Genomic DNA, 18734 nt, shown 5'->3' on the forward strand with positions numbered 1-18734 from the left:
GGGCAGCTCCCTGTATTTATCTATGAACAGGGGGAGGAAGTTGTGGTCATTGAAGCCATCCATTTTACTATCTGCAAGACACAAGACAAGACAAACCCTAATGTCAGGTGAAACTCTCCTAATCTTCTTACAATATAGGCCTCAATCTAGAAGCAGTATAGGTCCAAGTTTAGATCTTACCTTCATTATCAGGATCGGCGCCTCCGATACTCCTTCCTCCGCTCACAGATCATATGTACTATGCACACGTGTTACGCATTATATACACTGCGCATGCGTGAAACTCCGCCCGCCCCTCACGTTCTTTCTAGTCTATTCCCCGCCCTTTCTCATTCAGCGCAGTGGGGGAAGAGCACATGGCGGAGACACAGCAGGTGCGTGCTAATTACAGCAACGAGGAGGAGGAGGAGGAAAGCCCGGAGCCTGAAACGTCCCGATCCCAAAGGAGACGATTTAAGGCCTCAAATATGTCCTTTGGGGAGATGTTGGAGATGGTCGACATCCTGAAGAGGACCGACTATGACGGGAAGTATGGACCTTACCCCCAACCCCAACGTCAGAAAGGCCAAGATCATGGCGAAAGTAGTCAAGAGTCTACACCGGAATTTTGGGGTACGACGATCGAAAGATCAGCTCAGGAAGCGGTGGTCGCTGGTGGTCAACATGATGCTGCTGGTGGCAGCATCATGTTGTGGGAATGCTTTTCTTCAGCAGGGACAGGGAAGCTGGTCAGAGTTGATGGGAATATGGATGGAGCCAAATACAGGGCAATCTTAGAAGAAAACCTGTTAGAGTCTGCAGAAGACTTGAGACTGGGGCGAAGGTTCACCTTCCTGCAGACAACGACCCTAAACATACAGCCAGAGTTACAATGGAATGGTTTAGATCAAGCATATTAATGTGTTAGAATGGCCCAGTCAAAGTCCAGACTTAAAGCGGGATTCCGGCCAGGAAATTTTTTAAAAAAAAGTCAGCAGCTACAAACACTGTAGCTGCTGACTTTAAATAAGTACACTTACCTGTCCTGGGTGCCCGCGATGACGGCCGCTCGAGGCCGACCCATCCCTCGGCTCTCGGGTCCCAGCACCGCCATCCTAACTAAGGGAAACAGGCAGTGGAGCCTTGCGGCTTCACTGCCAGTTTGCTACCACGCACGCGCGAGCGGCGGGGCGCTCTGTGAATGGCCCCGTGGTTTTCTGGGAACACACACAGTTCCCAGAAGGCAACGGGGCCGCTCACCGAGGAGCAGGACACGCCACGGGATAGGAAGAGGCAGATTAGGAAGACTGCCTAGCAACAAGGGTTCAGGTAAGTTTAAAAAAAATTTTTTTTTCAAATTTTTTTTTAAAATTTCTTTAAGATTTTTCATGCTATTTTTTATTTTAGGGTGGCCCTCCACTTTAAATCCAATTGAGAATGTGTGGCAAGACTTGAAAATTGCTGTTCATAGACGCTCTCCATCCAGTCTGACAGAGCTTGAGCTATTTTGCAAAGAAAAATGGGCAAAAATTTCACTTTCTAGATGTGCAAAGCTGGTAGAGACATCCCCAAAAAGACTTGGAGCAGTAATTGCAGTGAAAGGTGGTTCTACAAAGTATTGACTCAGGGGGGCTGAATACAAATGCACACCACACTTTCACATATTTATTTGTAAAAAACATTTGAAAACCATTTATCATTTTCCTTCCACTTCACAATTAGGCCTCATTTACACTGCTGCTGGTAAACGGACATTTAGGAGCAGTTGGGAGGTTTTTTTAACTGCTCCTGAACTCTCCTCTATGTTATCTTATCAGTGCATATACACAGGGTCATTTACAGTTGCTTCTAGGCAGTTTAGAGGCATTTTTTGGAATGCAAAAAAAATGCGTTCAGAAGCTGAGGTTACAGGCATTTCAAGCTCTAAACGTGGCTAAACGCGGTAACTCGCATTTAGCCGCGCTTTGTTTACAGCCATTTTTCATTTTTGGCTATCTAAAAAAAAAAATAAAAAAAAAAACATTTTAAAAAAAGCTTCTAAGCGCAGAACGCAGCTAATCATGGCAAAACGGACGTTTTAAACGTGGGTTACTATCTGTCAAGTTAAATCGTTCAGGAGAGGTTGTAAAAACTTCCCGTGTACATGAAGCCATATGTGCCACTTTGTGTTGGTTTGTCCCATAAAATCCCAATAAAATACATTTATGTTTTTGGTTGTAACCTGACAAAATGTGGAAAATTACAAGGGGGATGAATACTTTTTCAATGCACTGTAGGAATGTATAATGTGTCTTTTTTTAACCAGACTAATTATAATGTAACTATGTAAAAGGAGTCCATTGAGGGTAAGATATGGAAAAAGGAGCAAAAATTGAATCAGGTTCAGATATAGGGGCCTATGAGAAACTGGGAAAAGGACATTTACGCCAAGTGCCCATCCCGCATAATACCTTGGACAGGGGCACTAGAACTACAACAGGGGGCTTTAACGGAACATAGTACAAACATATGCAGGATTAAATATGCAGTAACATTTTCTTTATTCAACACAGCATATAATGGAGTTTATTGTTAACGGCAAATTGAATTGTTGTATGCTGACAAATTGAATTGCAATGATTTTAATCTGATTTTTACTATGAATTATGATGGAGAAAAGAATCTTATTTCTGGATCTTACCCTGTATATTGATCGGGAAAAACAATTGGTACATCACTGTTTTGAAAAGAAACTGTTAAAAATTGTATACTGCATGCCCTAAGTGCTCCCCCCCCCCCCACATGTCCATTTAGAACTATTTCATATGGCCAATATTTAATACTCTAATTAAACTGTTCAGAGGGAAAATATTTTAAATTGGAAGCAGAGAAACTGTATAATAGTCTTGCAGAGAGCAGACACAGTATAAAGACGTTCAAAGTGGTCGATCACTAGGTACAGGTGGACAGGTCGATAACATTCTGATGTTGGATTAATTATATCCAAACATTAGTATCCTTTTAAAAATGATCAAGTCTTAAGTTAACCATACACGGCTAGAAAATGTATGGATTCCATCATCCATCCTACACAACATGGATAGAAGAATTCCCACTGCCAAGTAACCTGCTGCATGAATACTCAGACAGTGACTGGTGACGATAGGGCGAAATTCAAGCCGTCTATAGTTATCTTCACATCAATATCAAGATTGTCCTGAGATTCCATTTAGAAGAGCACAATCTTTAAGAGATTATTTGATACGTACTCGTTATGAAACCAAAGCATAGGCATACAGTTCCCTTTTCTAAAAAAAAACTGTTAAATGTGGAACATGCAATCAATGGAGCTATACCATATATTATAATCCAAACAGATTAGCCAATAGAGAACAATTAATTCTAAAATATGTTCTTAATTGCTTTACGATGAGGGTGGTTTATCTGATGATATTTCAATGCATAGCTTTTTATGAAGGGAAGCCAAAAAGCAAGATATGTGGGAAAATTTATGACCATATACATGTGCCAAAAAAGATTGAGATCTACCTTTTCCATCAACATCTCATTCTGGGATGAATCATGGATATGAGTCTTCCAAGGCTTGGATCCTATCTTAATCACAAAAAGAGGTGGGGATAAACTGGATAAATTGATAATGTTTTATTGAAATCTCATTGTAAACGAATATACAGAAATAAGGCTACTATATTCCCAGGCTTTAATAAAAAAATAATTTTGTTCCTCTTTTGTAATGTATTTTCCCATGATCTCTGTTTTTTGTAAATTCGTATTATATCTTTTGCAAAAAAAAAAAAATATGTGAGGTGAATAAAGAAGATATCATTGTATATTTAATTATGTATACTTTATGTTCCATTTTACTTTGTTCTGTTCTAGCTCCCTGTTGTAGGTGAGGTGCCTCACTGGGAGGTATTATGTGGGATGGGCACTTGACATAAATGTACTTTCCCCTATTTTGCATAGGCTCATGTATGCCCTTTTTTCCATATTTTTCCCTCAATTGACTACTGTTCCATCAGACTTTTGCTCTTTCATACCTTGGCCTATGTGGATTTCATTGGTGGGAGGAGGGACTCAGTAGGAGGAAGAGCTTTTGCCTTTCAAACCAAAGTGGTCTTAGAAGTGCCCAGCTGAATTTCCTGCCCATGCCTCTGATGTCATGATGTTGGCATGTAGGCAGGTGGGTAGATAAAGTGACTCTTTGATGGGAGAAAAGATGACCAGGGCACCAGTATGCACTTCTCTTTCCCCCTGAACACAGCAGTGGTGGGGTTGGTGGTAGCTAGCTTGGATAACATCGCCCAATAGACACCTTATACCCCTGTGTTAAATCTGAGTTTTGAAGCGACATACAGTACACGTGATTGTGTTGGCGGATATAACATTTTTAGGAGCTCATGTATTCCATGACTGTTTCTTTGAGGATTATTCCGTATATCCAACTAGTCTCCACCATCTCTTTCCTGCAGTCACTTCCTAGTTCTGGCATCACACTCCAGAAACAAGAAACTTAACACATCTTTGATGGTTCCTTATAAGTGTGAACATTGTCATGATCTATCAGATGAGGTCTGTATACAATATTGTGTAAAATAAATGTAAAATAAACTATATTAAGCCTTCTTTATACATTTGTGATGTATATTAAAGTAGAACTATAGGCAAAACTTTTTTATTTTTTCTTATTTTAGAGCAAAGGAGGATTATAACCCCGTCATATTTTTTTTCCCTCCATCTGTGTCCCATTTCAGAGATTTCCCTTCACTTCCTGTCCCATAGCCAAACAGGAAGTGAGAGGAAATCCTTGCAAATTAAGGGTATCCCTTGGGAACCCCCAGGTCACCAGAACTAGTGTCCCCATTAAAAGATGTACCCTCTATTAGATTTTTTGGGGACAACCCACAAATGGGAATTTCTTTACTTTCACTTTCAATAATAATGGTAATCAGCGCAAATAGAGAGGGCGAATCTCCTTAACGGGGACACAGACATCAATAAAAACTGACAGGTGTTCTAGTCCCTCTCCACTCCAAAATTTTAAAAAAAGTTTTGCCATTAGTTATACTTTAATACCTATTGTTGTTTTTGCTTACAAGATATATCTTATCATCTGAACTACACATTTATCCTTGAAAAAGTGGACTTTGATCCAAGAAACGCAGTGGGTGAATATCTACTTATGCAACATATGTGTGATGTATATATACTGAGCAAAATTATAAACGCAACACGTTTGTGTTTGCCCCTATCCATCATGAGCTGAACCCAAAGATCTACGACTTTTTCTATGTACACAAACGGCCTATTTCTCTCAAATATTGTTCACAACTCTATCTAAATCTGTGTTAGTGAGCACTTCTCCTTTGCCGAGATAATCCATCCACCTCACAGGTGGGGCATATCTAGTTGCTGATTAGACAGCATGATTAATGCACAGGTGTTCCTTAGGCTGGCCACAATAAAAGGCCACTCTAAAATGTGCAGTTTTATCACACAGCACAATGCCACAAGTTTTGAGGGAGTGTGCAATTGGCATGCTGACTGCAGGAATGTCCACCAGAGCTGTTGCCCTTGAATTGAATGTTAATTTCTCTACCATAAGCTGTCTCCAAAGGTGTTTCAGAGAATTTGGCAGTACATCCAACCGGCCTCACAACTTCAGACCACGTGTAACCACACCAGCCCAGGACCTCCACATCCAGCATCTTCACCTCCAAGATCATCTGAGACCAGCCACCCGGACAGCTGCTGCAACAAGTGGTTTGCATAACCAAAGAATTTCTGCACAAACTGTCAGAAACCTTCTCAGGGAAACTCATCTGCATGCTTGTCGTCCTCATCGGGGTCTCGACCTGACTGCAGTTCATCGTTGTAGACCAAATGCTCACATTTGATGGCGTCTGGCACTTTGGAGAGGTGTTCTATTCACGGATGAATCCCGGTTTTCACTGTACAGGGCAGATGGCGTCGTGTGGGTGAGTGGTTTGCTGATGTCAATGTTGTGGATCGAGTGGCCCATGGTGGCGTTGGGGTCATGGTATGGGCAGGCGTATGCTATGGACAACGAACACAGGTGCATTTTATTGATGGCATTTTGAATGCACAGAGATACCGTGATGAGATCCTGAGGCCCATTGTTGTGCCATTCATCCACGACCATCACCTGATGTTGCAGCATGACAATGCACGGCCCCATGTTGCAAGGATCTGTACACAATTCCTGGAAGCTGAAAACATCCCAGTTCTTGCATTGCCAACATACTCACCAGACATGTCACCCATTGAGCATGTTTTGGATGCTCTGGATCGGTGTATACTACGGCGTGTTCCAGTTCCTGCCAATATCCAGCAACTGCGCACAGCCATTGAAGAGAAAAGAACCAACATTCCACAGGCCACAATCAACAACCTGATCAACTCTATGTGAAGGAGATGTGCTGCGCTGTGTGAGGAAAATGGTGGTCACACCAGATACTGACTAGTTTTCGGACCCCCCTGACCCCCCAATACAGTAAAACTGCACATTTTAGAGTGGCCTTTTATTATGGCCAGCCTAAGGCACACCTGTGCAATAATCATGCTATCTAATTAGCATCTTGATATGATAGGTTCTCACTAACACAGATTTAGACAGATTTGTAAACAATATTTGAGAGAAAAAGGCCTTTTGTGTACATAGAAAAAGTCATAGATCTTTAAGTTCGGCTCATGATAAATAGGGGCAAACACAAAAGTGTTGCGCTTATAATTTTGCTCAGTGTACAATAATCAGCCATAACGTTATAATCACTGACAGTTTAAGTGAATGCCATCGATTATTTCAATACAGTGGAACCTTGGTTAACGAGTAACGCCGTTAACGAGCGTTTTGAAAAACGAACAACTTTTTTTTTTTAAATTCTGACTTGGTTTGCGAGCGTTGTCTCGCAAAACGAGCAGATTTCAAGCTAATGGGTTCCCGAGTGTTTCAGAGCCTTTCCGAGTGATTCCGAGTGATTTCGAGTATTTCCGAACGGCTCTGAACTGTTCCGAGTGTCACCAGGTTCCGAGTTTGTCCCCGAGGCTCTCCGGCGCCCCCCCATCTCTGGCCACATGCGGTATTGCATGCAATAGAAGTCAATGTGGAATAAATTATCTTCAATTCCATTAACTTCTATGGTGAAACTCGCTTTGATATGTGAATGCTTTGGATTACAAGCATTGTCCTGGAATGGATTATGCTCGTAATCCAAGGTTCCACTGTACAATTATATCTGAAAGTCAGTGAGATATATTAGGCAGCAAGTAAACATGATGTCCTTAAAGTTATTGTGTTGAAGGCAGGAAAAATGGGCATAGCAGTTTGTTGTGTATGGAGTTGCGTAGCTGCAGACCAGTCAGGGTGCCCATGTTGACCCGTGTCCACAGCCAAAAATGCCTACAATGGGCATGTGACCATCAGAACTGGACCACAGAACAATGGAAGAAGGTGGTCTGGTCTGATGAATCATGTTTTCTTTTACATCATATGGATGGGCAGGTGTGTGTATCACTTACCTAGGGAAGAGATGGTTCCAGGATACACTATGGGAAGAAAGTAAGCCAGTGGAGGCAGTGTGATGCTTTGGGCAATGTTCTGCTGGGAAATCTTGGGTCCTGCCATTCATGTGGATGTTATTCGACACGTACCACCTACCTAAACATTGTACTTACAACAATACTTTGAGTTGGTGAAATTGGATTAACATAAACCAGGGCTTTGTGACACATAAGAGAATAGAGGCATTTATTAAAGCAGTTGTGAATATAATAACCACTTGCCGACCACCCGCCGCAGTTGTACTGCGGCAGAATGGCACGGCTGGTTGAAACAGTTATGTAACGTCGCTTCGCCCTGTGGCCACTAGGGGCAGCGCACGCCCCCTGCTTGCCCACGGTGCCGATGCGAGTGCCCGGCGGTCGCGATCACCGCCAGGCTCCTGCGATCGCTCGGGGCACACGGAGAACCGGGATCTGTATGTGTAAACACACAGTTTCTGGTTCTCTGAGGGGAGAAGTCACAGGTCGTGTGTTCATACAGAGTATGAACAGCGATCTATCTCTTCCCCTACACAGTCCCCTCCCCCCTTCAGTTAGAACACACACTAGGGAACACCATTAACCCCTTGATCGCCCCCTAGTGTTAACCCCTTTACTGCCAGTGACTTTTTTAATGTAATCTTTATTTTTGGATATATTTTCTTGACAAACATTCAAAGAAAAACAAATAAAAGCCATACAAGACACAGCATAGTAAGATTCTGCACATCATAGCCATTTGCTCATGTGTCTTCATAACATACAAAATGGACACGCCTGATTGGCCATCTAACATAGAGGGACTAAGAGACAAAGGTGACAATTTAAAAAAGGTGAGCAAACATATGAGTCATACCATCAGCCAGTGACATTTTTACAGTAATCAATGCATTTTTAATTGCACTGATCGCTGTAGTAATGCCAATTGTCCCAAAAATGTGTCAAAATTGTCCGACGTGTCCGCCATAATGTCGCAGTCCCAATAAAAATCGCAGATCGCCACCATTACTAGTAAAAAAAAAAAAAAAAATAATAAAAACGCCATAAAATCTATCCCCTATTTTGTAGACCCTATAACTTTTGCGCAAACCAATATACGCTTATTGTGATTTTTTTTTACCAAAAATATGTAGAAGAATACATATCGGCCTAAACTGAGGAAAAAAATATTTTTTTTTATATATATTTTTGGGGGGATAAAAAGTAAAAAATATTGCGTTTTTTTCAAAATTGTCGCTCTTTTTTTGTTTATAGCGCAAAAAATAAAAACCGCAGAGGCGATCAAATACCACCAAAGGAAAGCTCTATTTGTGGGAAAAAAAGGGCATCAATTTTGTTTGGGTGCAACGTCGCACCACCGCGCAATTGTCAGTTAAAGCGACGCAGTGCCGAATCGCAAAAAGTGCTCTGGTCAGGAAGGGGGTAAAATCTTCCGGGGCTGAAGTGATTAATTATGGTGCAATTTTCATGCAAATATTTTAGCATGAATCCTTGGGTCTGTTTTGCAACTAAAGCGACATATTTAGTTCTGATTGAATGTGCAGCCAAATAGCAACTGTCTGCTTCTTGTCTCTCTTCTGCAGCAACTACAAGCATCTCTTGTAAAATTAGGGTCACCTCACTTTTCTTGCAAAACTAAGAAGTGCTAAGGAACACTTTTAAACAGGAACAGATATACCCATTGCGAGTCTTTTTTTCTTTTAACAGGTAGTCATTGTATGTAAATTATTATGCAATATATGTGTAGATAATAGATAGCACTACCTGTTCTGTGATCATGCTTCAATAAAAAATAGTTTGGACGCTATTCGTTGATCGTGGTGTGCTGACAAATATCTTCATTATGACTTTCTGATCCAGTATCCAGCTGCAGCACCCAAAACTTCTAGAGCTTTATCCAGGAACGTGTGTGATGGGAATACGGAGTATTATTAGATAATAAATCTGTCTCTAAATGGCAGTACAAAATATAAGATGCAGCATATCAGCAACTGAAAATGTTAGGACAGTATTGATAATTATCCCCTGTGTGCTTCCAAAACTTTCTTTTGAGTTTGGATATAGTCGGGAAGTGTTAAAACTCTTGTCAGTTCATTTTTGGTGTTTGGGTCTGGCTGGGAAGACTTCTATATTTTTCTGTTCTGGAGACACAATAAGAAGTGGGAGGGATTTTTTCTATGGTGAGAGCTTTGATTTGTCTTTTAAAGTGTTAGTAAACTGCTGAAAAAAATAAAAATAAAATAAAAACCTGCAGCCAACCCTTGTGACTATGACTGACTTTGTACTTTGCATAGACATGTTCTATTATTCCGCATGTCCATGACTAAAAAAAGGACTTACACAAGGCGCTGTAAATCGTTGAACAAGGAGAAAAAAATTGGCAAATTGTTGGTGTGATTGGCTAGGGAACGCTCAGACTCTTCTTGTATTCCCCATATTATGGACCCGACAGGGACCATTTTGACAGATCCAGTACGAATTATCCAGTGTTTTGTTTCCTACTACTGGTCTCTCTACAGCTATAAAGTGTGTTATCCAGACCTCCAATTCAAATGATTGAATTTCCTGGGCTTACAGCTCCCTATTGGAACAAATTTGACGCTCCCATCATAATTGAGGAGGTGCAGATTGCGATAGCCTCACTCCAGTCTGGGAAAACATCTAGGCTGGACAGACTCGCAGCTGAATTTTTCAAGACACACACTGATGACATAGCCTCATGTTTCCATGTGGTGCTTTGCCATTCATTGGAGGCGGGTTCTTTGCCGGTCTCTATGCCTGAAGCAGTAGTAGTAGTGGTGCCCAAACCTGGTGAGAACCCAGACATTTATTCTTCCTACCGTTTTATCTTCTTACTGTGGATTCTAAGCACCTTACCAAGATTCTGGCTCATTGCCTGAAACTTGTTATTACAGCCTTAGTTCACGCTGACCAATCTGGGTTCATGCAAGGTATCGGTACGGATAATAATATATGCAGATTATTAACGCATATATATTTATCTTGTGTATACAACTGGTATATAATAATACACTTTATTTTATATAGAGCCTTTAAAGGTAGCTTCTCCAGCCCCTGTAGCTTGAGTGACAAATGGTAATGTATCTGACCCATTCTCTTTGCGATGGGGTACAAGGCAGAGGTGCCCCCTCTTCTCTGATCTATTCACGTTAGCACTGGAAACCCTGGTGATTTTACTCAGAGCCTCCTCTAGTGAAAGGTATTATGCCGCGTACACACGGTCGGACTTTTCGTCTACAAAAGTCCGACAGCCCATCCGACAGACTTTCGACAGACTTTTGGCGGACTTGCGGCAGACTTACTAACGAACGAACTTGCCTACATACGATCACACAAAAGTCAGACGGATTCGTACGTGATGACGTACACCGGACTAAAATAAGGAAGTTGATAGCCAGTAGCCAATAGCTGCCCTAGCGTGGGTTTTTGTCCGTCGGACTAGCATACAGACGAGCGGATTTCTGGGTCCGGCGTAGTTACGATGTAAAGATTTGAAGCATGTTCCAAATCTAAAGTCCGTCAGATTTGCGGCTGGAAAAGTCCGCTGAAAGTCCGGGGAAGCCCACACACAATCGGATTGTCAGCCGTATTTTGTCCGTCGGCGTCCGTCGGACTTTTGTAGATGAAAAGTCCGACCGTGTGTACGCGGCATTAGAGTCAGTCTGCTGGAAGAAAACCTCTCCTTGTACGCAGACGATACCCTTCTATCCCTTAATGATGCCTCCTCTTCCTTACATTCAACTCTTAGCATTGTAGATGACTTAGGTTAATATTCAGTTATTAGGATAAAGTGGGATAAATCTGTCTTATTTCGACTCCATTCTTTCTGCCCCAAGATTGATACGATACTCCTCTCCAGTGGGTTGATGAGTTCACATACCTGGGGGTGACTACTTGGACCATCATTTCTACAGCTTACCTAAACAATTCAACTTGAGATGTAATGCTTGGAGATTTCTCTCCCTCTGCCGGGTGGGTAGAGTTAATCTCATCAAAATGATTTTCCTTTTAAAGTTTCATTATTTTATAGGAACACTCCCTTGCCTATTCCAAAAACTTTCTTATCCTTTCCTTTATTTGCTTTGGGAGAATCGCCCATTTGGCAAAAATGATACTTCAGCTGCTACTCTCCCAGGTGGCCATGCCCTTCCCAATCTCCAGTTTTATTATTGGACTGCAGTTTTAGTATCAGTGAGATGATGGTTCTCCCAACCCAAGGATAATCCTGTGGAGATCATTGAGGCGGCTCTTTTGGGTTCCTATGCTACCCTTAGTAATCTGTTGTTTTGGGAACCTCTGTCCCACACTCAGGTTACATGTCTGATGAGGATTACAATATGTGTATGAAGCCAGAGCTCATTATCCTACCCCTTCCACTTTTGTGCCTCATACTCCCTTATGGGGTGATCCTTCTCTTCCCTACCTTCACACCCTGCCTGATTCCCAACTGTGGGCTGCAAATGGGGCTACCACCTCGAAACATATTATGGCAAATGTGATACTGATGTAGTTTAGTCGTGTGAGGTCTACCTTTTCTTTGTCCAACTGATTGTTCTTCTGTTTTTTTCAGCTATAGTATGCAGATGCAAGCCAACTCCTGATGCCTATAGCTTTAGAATTTGATCCTTTGGAGAGGCTGCTTACCTCAAGTGTGTTAGGGAAACTGTTATCCTCTATCCACCTATGCCTTTCTCTAGCATACTCCACTAAAATGGCTCCTACCTACTAGAAATGGAAATGTGACTTGCCTGACCTTACTGAGAATGTCTGGAAAGGCTGCATACAAAATTATATTACTAATATGGTTTCAGCTAAGGACAAACTCGTCCAACTTAAACTTTTATGTAAGGCATACCACCCCCCCCCCCCCCCAAAGACTGGCTAGCATCTACCTGACCTCTAGTTTATTATTATGTGCACAAAGAGATACCTCCACAGGCACTTTTCTCCATATGTTATGGACCCGTCTTTCTTTTCGACCCTTTTGGAAGTCAATAGTTCAGGTTCTACATGAAATGTGTGACCTTGCATTAGGTCTAGATCCCTTGGTGTTACTGCTGGGAAATGTTGATAGTTTGAAGGCAAGAACAATTTTAACTTTATTTTTTTGTTGCTTTCTATTCAAGAAGGAGAATTCACTTCACTGGAAGCTTGCTACCTTCCCTCCACCCTTTCCACTTGTCAGGACACCATTAGTAGCATCCTTTCCCTTTATAAATTGACCTATAAAGGGAGAAATTGTCCAAGGAAATTTGACAAAATTTGGTCAGCCTTGATTGATGCACAGGGTAATTGAGAGCGTTCCCCTATCCGTTCTGGCTTTGGCCTCTACTTGCCCCTACTTCCTCCCCCCTCCTCCACCTTATCAGCCAGCATTCTTAACCCCTTCCCCTCCCTCTCCATGTGGGTATTCACCTATTCAGTGTTGGCTAACATCCAACTATAATTATTATTCTCTTTCCTCTGTGGAATGCGGTATACAATCTTTGTTACTTAGAGCTCACATGACCTACTCTATAATGATGTACACAACCATTCAGTATCTTCTTGATTTATGTTGAACTGGATGGACTGATGTCTTTATTCAACCTTACCAACTATGTATCAATGTCATATTTTATTGTATACTAAATTTTTCTTTGCTTACTTGTTAAGTGATTGCTTTGATGGAATAAGAGCTGTCACCACTTTTCTGTTTTTAAATTCTTCTTTTATTTGTTATGCTGTGAATTCAGTATTGTCTGTATACGCAACCTGGGACGCATTCAATAAACATTTCTCTGTTAAAAAAAAAATGATGGGGCACAATTCCTTCCAGTGATATCAACTGACTACAGTCTGGCCATCCAACATTCTGAAAGACAGTAAACTAGCCCTTACAAGTTAAGAGTATAATGGTGAGATTTTAATGGCACCAAAAGAATTTAACAACCATAAAAATGCAAATAGTTTATTGTATATATATATATAGTGCATCCAGAACTCTGTGAATGTTCTTGAGTGGCCCAGCCAGAGCCCAGACTTGAACCCGATTGAACATTTCTGGAGAGATCTGAAAACGGCCGTGCACCGACACTCCCCATCCAACCTGATGGAGCTTGAGAGGTCCTGCAAAGAATGGGAGAAACTGAACAAAATAGGTGTGCCAAGCTTGTAGCATCATACTCAAAAAGACTTGAGGCTGCAATTCGTGCCAAAGGTGCTTCAACAATACTAATGCACATGTGATTTTTTAAAATTTTTTACTTTTAATAAATTTGCAAAGATTTCAAACAAACTTTTTTCACATTGTCATTATGTGGTATTGTTTGTAGAATTTTGAAGAAAATAATTAATTTAAACCATTTTGGAATAAAGCTGTAACATAACAAAATGTGAAAAAAGTGAAGCGCTGGGAATACTTTCCGGATGCACTGTAATAATTAAAAACAGGTGTAAAAGTTAAAAACATGTAGGTCATCAGTATACATTGATCACTTATGTGGATACATATATACCCCAAAAAGCCATTTGTTTTTAACTTTTGCATTTGTTTTTAATTATTACGTACAAAAAACTCTTTTGTTAAATTATTTTGGTGCCGTTAAAATCCCACCATTATACTCTTTACTTGCATTTCCTTGAGGGATGTGGCACCATGCATATGGGGCATTAGTCAAATGTCCTGACATAATAATTTATTCAGTAAACTAGCCCTTTCCTTTCAAAAAATGTCAAATTTCAATTCCTTTTAACAAAATGCTATTCTGGTAATACAATATGTATTTACCATATATGGGATGGAGGGAATACGATTTCCAATATGTAGCACTGTAAATTTAATTTGCCAGTTATGGGTTTTGCTAATATTTAGTATTTTTAACTTCTTATTTAATTTGCCTCCTATTCAGTCATTAATATGTCAACACTGTTAGTTAGTGATTAACGCACACTTATTAAAAAGAAAAAAACCTTTAATTACCCCTTAATAAAACATAAATGACACTTGTGCTGGAGGGAAGGGTTGAGACATGGTTTGTTCATGTTCAGTTTTACAATCTTCGTACTGGCATAGGTGAGAATAACTTGAAATTCTGTGCCAAAATATATAGTTTGCCAAAAAAGACAATAATGTTAAAGGTATGTGTGTGTGTGTGCGTGTGCATTTAGCTGTGTAGAGTTAATCTTCATAGCAAAATCTATACAGAGAGTCATTAAAGTCACGAGTGGGGGAAACGGGGTGGACGAAATATTACAAGCTCAATTTTAGACAGATTGCTCACTAAATTTGTGGTATGCGAGGAGACCGAGGGGGCGAGCAGGGGAATAGAGGGATAGATTTGGGTGTCGTTGGCATAGAGGTGGTATTGGAAGCCATGGGAGGTCATCAACTGACCTAAGGAAGAGATTTAGATAGGGAATAAGAGGGTTCCAAGGACTAAGCCTTCGGGTACCCCAACAGAAAAAGGAAGAGGACCGGAGAAAATGGAATATAAGCATACAGCACAGTTGTAAGTCAATGGGCAACCAAAAAAATAAGTATTTTCCTTCTTTTTCCTCCTTTTACATTGTTGCCTCATGAGTTTATGTGGAATCTCCATTAATAGCTGTAAAATTTTGTAATTATGAATATATTTAATTTAGCTTGTATCTATGTAGGGGGTGTAACATTATCTTCACAGAAGTCTCTGTTAGACAGACAATTCGGTGCCTAGGCTTGTGTATCTAAACAATGGGACCCAAACCTCTTTCTTCTACAAATATTCACTTCAAAGGAACCCATGTTTGGATATGCAATGAAGGGAGGCCAACCTGTAATCAATACTTAACCTCCCAGAAAAAGGTCAAGTTAATCTCCCGCTCAGAATAGTCACAAGGATTTGCATTAAAGGGGGCTGACTAATGCAAAGTATAGGGATTGGAAATGTAGTCAGTCCTTAACCAGGAATAGGGAAGCCCACCAATCAGAGCCACGCCATTCCAACCAAAGAGGCATCAGCCTGTAATGATATACACAGACTATATGGAAGGAAAACACACACTCTCTGGTAGAGCGGTCACCCGAATGGAACCTTTGTGGGTCATAGCCTGGTAACTATGGGAAATGTCTGCCTTGTACTTGTAACTAAATATGTTTGTCTTATGTCTTTTATGTCCTACTGTTTGTAGATGAATGTTTTAAGGAATATAATCTGTATTCCTTCATGTAATCCATGATTTTTACCCTTTCCCTGTACAAATAGATTGTGTGTATTAGTCTAGGCCTCTTTACTATATACCTATATATATTTGTTATTGTGTTAAAGCTTTCACTCATGGTCAAAGAACTCTCATTTAAACCAAATCATATCTGAGAGATATTAAATCTCAAATATAGTAAACGGGTAACAACATGATGGGCTTAGTTCAATTTTCTAAATGTACTGACAGGGAAGGTTTATAAAGAAGGACTCAACAGCATTACACTAACAATAACAGAATTTGCGATTCTAACAGATGGATCCACCTGACCTAAAATACTCTATATCCCTGTGTACACATTCCAGGTTTACAACTAGCTAATCAGTATATGAAAAGTAGTTTCTGTGTTTAGTAGTCATCAAAAAAATCACTGTGTAAATATGTATCATACATGTCGTATGAAAATGGCCTTGATCCAGTAGTCATCATTACTTTGGATTTGGAAAATATTTGCATAAAACACCTTGGGACATTGTCTGAAGCCCAGCTATGTTCTCAGTTTAATCCAGTACTATATAGCCCTGTGTTTACACCTTGGGTTTAACATTACTTAATTAGTATATGAAAAATAGTTTCTATGTTTAGAAGTCATTAAGAAATTAATTGGGTACTTATGTTACATACCTGCCATTTGAAAATGGCATTTAGCCAGAAGTAATTTCTTTGGGGAGAATCATTTGATTAGCATCCCACGGGTCATTACCCAAAGCATTTGCTACAATGTAAAGTAGTGAGTGTACAGCTTGTATAACAGTGTAAATTTGCTGTCCCCTCAAAATAACTCAACACACAGCCATTAATGTCTAAGGCCCCTTTCACATTGTCGGGCCGTTCAGGTCCGCCTGTCAGTTTTGTCGGTGGACCTGAACGGGCGCTCCATGTTAGTCTATGGAGCGATGGATGTCAGCGGTGAAATGTCCGCTGACATCCGACTCGGTCCGATCCGCTAAAATCAGACGGATGGCCCTACGTTCACATCTGTCCCTGGCAGATCAGATCAGGTGAGATCTGATGAAAACAGATATGCTGTCCGTTTTCGTCCGATCTCTCCATAGCAACCAGTGGCGCTCGACAAGCCCCACCCCACTCAGTGAGCAGAGAGGGACCTGTCATCCGCCAGCTCAGCTGAGATCAACGGAGAGATCTCCTGCTGAGCTGGCGGACTCCGTGGCAGCGGGTCCGCCTGGTGTGAATGAAGCCTTAATCGCTGGCAACAAAAGTGAGTACACCCCTAAGTGAAAATGTCCAAATTGGGACAAAGTGTCAATATTTTGTGTGGTCACCATTATTTTCCAGCAATGCCTTAACCCTCTTGGGCATGGAGTTCACCGGAGCTTCACAGGTTGCCACTGGAGTCTTCCTCCACTCCTCCATGATGACATCACAGAGCTGGTGGATGTTAGAGACCTTGCTCTCCTCCACCTTCCATTTGAGGATGCCCCACAGATGCTCAATAGGGTTTAGGTCCGCAGCTTCTTTAGCAAGGCAGTGGTCGTCTTGGAGGTGTGTTTGGGGTCGTTATCATGTTGGAATACTGCCCTGTGGCCCAGTCTCTGAAGGGAGGGGATCATGCTCTGCTTCAGTATGTCACAGTACATGTTGGCATTCATTGTTCCCTCGATGAACTGTAGCTCCTCAGTGTCGGCAGCACTCATGCAGTCCCAGACCATGACGCTCCCACCACCATGCTTGAATATAAGCAAGACACACTTGTCTTTGTACTCCTCACCTGGTTGCCACCACACACGCTTGACACCATCTGAACCAAAAAAGTTTATCTTGGTCTCATCAGACCACAGGACATGGTTCCAGTAGTCCATGTTCTTAGTCTTGTCTTCAGCAAACTGTTTGTGGATTCCTTGTGCATCATCTTTAGAAGAGGCTTACTTCTGGAATGACAGCAATGCAGACCAATTTGATGCAGTGTGTGGCGTATGGTCTGAGCACTGACCCCCCACCCCTTCAACCTCTGCAGCAATGCTGGCAGCACTCATACCTCTATTTCCCAAAGACAACCTCTGGATATGATGCTGAACACATGCACTCAACTTTTTTGGTCGACCATGGCAAGGCCTGTTCTGAAGTGTCTACTTTCCAAAATGGGGTAATTTGGGAGGGTTTTGTGCTATCTTGACATTTCATGGCCTCTGAAACTGTGATAAGTGGCGAGGAAGTGAAATCACCATTTTACGCCCTTAGAAAGCCTAAAGGCGGTGATTGGTTTTCGGGGTCCTGTACACGGCTAGGCTTACAAAAAGTCTCACACATGTGGTAGCCCCGTACTCAGGAGAAGCAGCAGAAAGTATTTTGGGGTGAAATTCCACATATGCCCATGGCATGTTAGAGATATAAATCATTTAGTGACTTCTTTGTGCAAAAAAAAAAAAAAAGTTTGTTATTTTCCCGAAACTTGTGGCAAAATATAAAATATTCCATGTAGTCAACATGCCTATCAGCAAATAGCTTGGGGTGTCTACTTTCCAAAAAGGGGTCATGGGGGGGGGGCTGAACTGTCCTGGCATTTTATGCACAACATTAGAAGCCCTTTGTCAAACATCACCCACTCTTCTAACCACTTGAAGACAAAGCCCTTTCTGACACTTTTTGTTTACATGAAAAAGATTTTTCTTTTTTTTGCTCGAAAATTACTTTGAACCCCCAAACATTATATATTTTTTTAAAGCAAAGGTCCTACAGATTAAAATGGTGGGTGTTGCAATTTTTTTTTCACACAGTATTTGCGCAGCGAATTTTCAAACGCAATTTTTTTTGGAAAAAAAAAACACTTTTTAAAATTTTAATGCACTAAAACACACTATATTGCCCAAATGTTTGATGAAATAAAAAAGATGCTCTTATGCCGAGTACATGGATACCAAACATGACATGCTTTAAAATTGCACACAAATGTGCAGCGGCGACAAACTAAATACATTTTTAAAAGCCTTTAAAAT

The 18734-nt window shown here is 41.1% G+C and overlaps 2 long non-coding RNA genes across 5 annotated transcripts in view; both read right to left on the bottom strand.

Annotated features, from left to right (window-relative positions):
• Positions 1–18734, bottom strand: part of LOC141132014 (uncharacterized) — a 219135-nt gene that overhangs the window by 75044 nt on the left and 125357 nt on the right. The window lies entirely within an intron of this gene.
• Positions 1–18734, bottom strand: part of LOC141132002 (uncharacterized) — a 155528-nt gene that overhangs the window by 12751 nt on the left and 124043 nt on the right. Inside the window, exon 4 of one of the 4 annotated variants that reach the window (XR_012242847.1) lies at positions 12972–13668. The exons of the other annotated variants lie outside the window; for them this stretch is intronic. This is a non-coding gene — a long non-coding RNA (uncharacterized lncRNA). Of the gene's footprint in view, positions 1–12971; positions 13669–18734 lie in introns of those variants that run through there. 4 annotated transcript variants of the gene reach the window in all.

This window comes from Aquarana catesbeiana, linkage group LG01 (assembly GCF_042186555.1).
Source record: "Aquarana catesbeiana isolate 2022-GZ linkage group LG01, ASM4218655v1, whole genome shotgun sequence".
NCBI lineage: Eukaryota > Metazoa > Chordata > Amphibia > Anura > Ranidae > Aquarana > Aquarana catesbeiana.